Raw genomic sequence first — 6,000 nt, 5'->3', positions numbered from 1 at the left:
GAATTTGACATTGAAATCAAAGACAAGAAGGGTGTAGAAAACAAGGTGGCAGATCATTTATCAAGGATACCATGTGAAGAAGGAAGCACACAAAGCACACATGTAAATGAGTGCTTTCCTGATGAACAACTCATGATAATTCACAAAGCACCCTGGTTTGCAGACATAGCAAACTTCAAGGCCACTGGGAGTTTACCTTTGGAATTTAACAAACATCAAAGGAAGAAATTGGTAAATGATGCCAAATACTTCATCTGGGACGAACCATACTTGTTCAAAAAATGTTCCGATGGCATACTCAGAAGATGCATATCCGAGGAAGAAGGAAGGGAAGTTTTATGGGACTGCCATGGCTCCACTTATGGAGGGCACTTTGCAGGAGAAAGAACAGCAGCTAAGGTGTTGCAGTGTGCTTTTTATTGGCCTACTATCTTCAAAGATGCAAAAGAATTAGTGAAGCACTGCCATGAATGCCAGAAAGCTGGGAACCTGCCAAGAAGAAATGAAATGCCACAACAATTCATTCTGGAACTTGAATTGTTTGATGTATGGGGGATAGATTTCATGGGACCCTTTCCCTCCTCATACTCAAATAATTACATTCTTGTGGCAGTAGACTATGTCTCTAAATGGGTTGAAGCAATAGCAACTCCAACCAATGATAATAAGGTAGTCATGAACTTCCTCAGAAAACACATTTTTTGCCGTTTTGGGGTTCCAAGAGCAATCATCAGTGATGGAGGAAGCCACTTTTGCAACAAACCATTAGAGGCATTGCTCCTAAAATATGGAGTCAAACACAGGGTAGCCACACCATACCATCCACAGACAAGTGGGCAAGCCGAAATATCTAACAGAGAACTCAAAAGAATCCTGGAAAAAACTGTGGGAACTTCGAGAAAGGACTGGTCGATTAAGCTAGATGATGCTCTTTGGGCATATAGGACAGCTTTCAAAACACCAATTGGAATGTCTCCTTACCAACTAGTATATGGAAAAGCTTGCCATCTGCCACTGGAGTTGGAGCACAAGGCATACTGGGCCTTGAAACTTCTGAACTTGGACAACAAAGCTGCTGGAGAAAGAAGGATGTTGCAAATTCAAGAGTTGGAAGAATTCAGAGCGGAAGCCTATGAGAATGCCAAAATTTACAAAGAAAGAGCAAAGAAGAAGCATGACAGCAACATAGCCCCAAGGAAATTTGAAGAAGGGCAAAAAGTATTGCTCTACAATTCTAGGCTGAAGCTATTTCCAGGGAAGCTAAAATCAAGGTGGTCTGGACCATTCCTTGTCACCAAGGTCTCCAATTATGGACAAGTAGAAATCATGGAAGAAAAGTCACAACGAACCTTCGTTGTTAACGGTCAAAGACTCAAACATTACTTGGGAGATGTGGAGGAGAAGGACAAAGTTAAATATCACCTCAACTGAGGAAGCTGACCGTCAAGCTAATGACGTTAAAGAAGCGCTTGTTGGGAGGCAACCCAACCTGAGGTAATACCTTGTTGCTGTTTCTTTTATTTGTTTCAATAAAAAGGGTAAAGTAGTTTCTGTGCATTGCAAAGAATTAAGTTTGGTGTTTCACACCAAACAATGAATTCATGGATCAATAAGTCAAAGGGGAATGTGTGACTCTAAGTTTGGTGTTCCACCATAAAGATCAACTGAACACAACAACCTTTGAATTATATGAAAGGAACAACTATTCTAAGCAGTCACAGAAATGCTTAAAACCCTTAGTAGCAACATCATTCCAAGATAACTCAAGGATTCAAAGAACAGAGAGAAGTAAGTGGGAGACTAAGTTTGGTGTTCACACACCAATCTAAGAATCCGATACTTACCCACACATAGTTGAGCTGACCACTCAAGTGCTTGAGAAGCAAGCAACTTCATCACTCTTTGCAGGAAAGGAAACAAGAACCTTAAAGCATGAAGCAACATTTAGGAAGAAGAAGGAGAAATCAAATTGTTTCCTGACAACAAAGAGAAAACAAGGAATTTCACAAGGTGGTATTGTTCCTTGCTAATTCTTTAAAAAGGGCAAACAAAAGCATGCGTGTTCTGGTTTAAACTGTAAATGTTGAATCTTTCTGGAATGTGTAGTTTTTTTAGTATGTGTGTTTGTTAATAGCTTTGAATAAAGTGAATGCCTAGATGTTTGGATATAACTTCACCTTCTTAAACAAGTGCGTGCCATGCTTGTTCTGTTTCCAAAAATAAAAGAAAAGTTTGAACAAAAGTAACTTGGCTAAATTAGTGACAAATCAAGTAGAATTAAGTGGTGGTATGCATGCTTGATTGTTTAGTCAGATCACTAAAATTAGAGTGTCGAATTATCATTTTTTATGTAGAAAGTAAAAATTGTCTATGGATCTTGATGAATAAATGTCTTTGGCCATGAAAAAGAAAGAAAAAGAAAAAGAAAAAGCCACGGAAAAAGGCAACCAAAAAGCAAAAAAATTGAGAAAATAAGCTAGGTACCAATGGTTTGAACTTCTGAGACAAATGCCTGTGGTGTTTATGTATTAAGGATATGCTTGGATGAATAGGTTCTGAGGAGTGTTTCAACACTTGGTAACTTGGGTTAACTAACCCGGGATTATCAACCAAAAGTCCATTATCAAGAGCAACCTAAATACAAAACATTTAGTCACACAAAGAGGTGCTGGGCACCAATGTCTCAAGAAGAAATGTGAACTAAAATGCCTAAAGTGGATATGTGTAGTGCACTGATAAGAAAAAGAAAATGCCAAAGGCTTGTGCAACACATGACACTAAGCAAACAAGGAGCAAAAGAAGCTCTAAGAAAAAGAAAAGAAAAACAAAGAAGAGAAAAGTGCCAAAGACATAAGAATAACAAGAGGCCATAGCAATTTTTGATGGATGCAACGAAAAAGTGATAATCCTACCTGATAAGTATGAAAAAGTGATGCTGCAACTTTCTGCATAAAACCCTTCTGATGAACTTCAAATGCTTGCTAATATAGCCAATGTAATTGCTTTCTGTTTCATACTTTCTTCTCAAATAACTCAGGACTTGCTTAGGGACAAGCAAGTATTAAGTTTGGTGTTGTGATGCCAAGGCATCATAGGCTAGTTTCACTAGCATTTTTCTGTTAGTTTTAGTTGTTTTATGCATTTTCTTGAGCTTAAAGTAACCAAAAAGGGTTAAATGAAGAACAAAGTAATGAACCATCCAAACAATATGATTTTGATGCAAATTCCATGAGTTTTAGCTATATTACTTAAATGCTATGAATGAAAGATTTCTCATGAAATTTTGCAAGACTTTGATGCAATTGTTTGGATGATTTCAGGGAAGAAGAGGCTAAGCAAGGAAGCAACAAAATCAATAAAGGAAGCTTGAACATCACATGTGGAGTTTAAGTTCCAGTTTAAGCCTAAACTGGAGCTTAAACGCCAAAATCATGAAGGATAAGAAATGCTGGGATTGAAGTTTAACCTCCAGTTTGACCTCAAACTGGAGGTTAAACGCCAGAATGATAAGCCTCACTAAAGAAGCATTCCACGTTTAACCTCCAGTTTGACCTCAAACTGGAGGTTAAACGCCAGAATGAGTATGCCACCCAGGGAGGAGTTCCACGTTTAACCTCCAGTTTGACCTCAAACTGGAGGTTAAACGCCAGAACCAGGAAGAGTACCAGGGAGCCATTCCACGTTTAAGCTCCAGTTTGACTCAAACTGGAGCTTAAACGTGTTCGATAGCTTTTCTACTCCAGGGTTGCTCTCTCCATCTCCACGTTTAACCTCCAGTTTGACCCCAAACTGGAGGTTAAACGTGTTCGACACCTCCAGGGCCACCATTCTAAGCTTCCACGTTTAACCTCCAGTTTGACCTCAAACTGGAGGTTAAACGTGTTCGACCTCCAGTATGCCTCCACCCTTTTCCACGTTTAACCTCCAGTTTGACCTCAAACTGGAGGTTAAACGTGTTCGACCTCCAGGGCTGCCCTTCCTATCTCCACGTTTAAGCTTCAGTTTAACCTTAAACTGAAGCTTAAACGTGTTCGACTACATGACTCTCCAGGGCTACCTTCTTCCATTTCCACGTTTAAGCTTCAGTTTAACCTTAACTGAAGCTTAAACGTGCTTCTACAAATGGCCTCACTGGAAGTGTCTGGCGTTTAAGTTGCAGTTTAAGCTTAAACTACAACTTAAACGCCACTCTTGAAAAAGGTTTCTGGGCCAAAAATATTGTGATTTAAGTTAGTCTTTGAGCACAATTATTAACTTAAACTTACTTTGGTATGAAACCCAATTGAATATCATGGTTTATGGGATTGGGCCTGAAGGATTGATGAGTTTGAAATCTCAATTTATTGAGTCATGTGTCATTATTTGATTATCACTAAGTTGGCTCAATAAATGTTACAGGATTTGGATCAACAACCTCATCAAGATTATGGATCATAAACCCAAGGCAAAAGGAAAGCAAGGAGAGGCCTCAAAGCCCAAGAAGCACAACTGAAGCTCAATATAGAAAGTGTATAAATAGGATAGAAGTTAAGTTAGAGAGGACTTTTACTTTCACTTTTAGCTAGTTTTCCTTTTCTTTGTAATTGAATTCAGAGCTATGATTCACTAAACCCCCTTTCATTGGGTTAGGGAGCTCTATTGTAATTCAATGAATCAATAATAGTTTATCTTCTTCTTCAATCTTTTCTCTTGAATTTTGTTAGAAAGCTTCTCGATCTAATTCCATTGAGTAGTTGTCTTGGGAAAGAAACTACTCATACTTGGAATCCTTCGGAGCCTTGGGAAAGGAATGGAGGATTCATGCTAGAGAAGCTTTCTCACAGTGGATTGGATTGGGGTTTGGATGGATATTGTGACATGTAATCCTACCAAATTGTGGTTCATGAAATTGTGTGGTATAATCAGTGATCAAGCATCATCTCTTCTTATGAACATTTAAACCAAGGGATTGGGAATTTGTTTGTTTTTAGAGAGCATTGGTGAGCCAAGGAATTGGGATCCAATCATATAAGATTGCCAAGCAAAATTCAATGAATGCATTGGTTGAGGAAGAGATATACATGTTTTGATTCGGAGATTTCAATATCTCCTAAACCCAATGAATTCCCCATTTCTGATTTCCACTTTCTCTTTACATTCAGCAATTCAATTCTTGCAATCACCCCCATTCCCTTTTAATTTCAGCAATTTACATTCTGCTCTTTAATTCATGCAATTTAAGATTCAGCCATTTAATTTTCTTGTCATTTACTTTTCCCGCCAATTTTACATTCCGCAATTCTCATCTCAATTCTTGATTCCGCTCAACTAGAACACACTTCTAATCCGAATTGCTCAATCAACCAATCCTTGTGGGATTCGACCTCACTCTATTGTGAGTTTTTACTTGACGACGATAACCGGTGCACTTGCCGGAAGGAATTTTGCCGATCGTGCAATTTCCTAAATCGTAGCATAACTAGTTTATGCGCATCAAGTTTATGGCGCCGTTGCCGGGGATTGGTTTTCGATTGACAATTCTCAAATTGGAAGCTAACTAGATTGAGCAATTTTCTCTTGCTTTGTTAATTCTGTTCTAGATACTTGTTGAATTTTAATTTCTGCACTTGGTTACATGCTTTCCTTCTTTATGCCTTTAAATTCATGCAACTAACTCACTGACTCACTAACTGTTTGAATTAATTCCTCAATTGAGCTAACCATACTCTTCCAGTAACCAAGAGTATTTCACTTGTTTGTGTTTGAGCTGTGTTCTTGTATGACAGGTAGGAGAGGAGAGACATCAACTCCTCCATATACCGAACCAGAGAGGACCCTTCATAGACTTAGAAGGGAAGCAAGAGGGAAGAGAGTAGTGGGAGAAGAGGAATCTGAAGGAGAATCTGAGGACAATTTTGAGGAAGCTCTAGATCTCAACATGGATAGAGAAGTTCACAACCATGAGAGAGCTGATGGAAACAATGCCATTCCTGAGAGGAGGGTTCTTAGCTCATACATAAA

This window comes from Arachis ipaensis, chromosome B6 (genome assembly GCF_059453495.1).
Source record: "Arachis ipaensis isolate K30076 ecotype BB chromosome B6, ASM5945349v1, whole genome shotgun sequence".
NCBI lineage: Eukaryota > Viridiplantae > Streptophyta > Magnoliopsida > Fabales > Fabaceae > Arachis > Arachis ipaensis.
The sequence above is the reverse complement of the archived record's forward strand: the minus strand, read 5'-3'. Positions refer to the sequence as shown.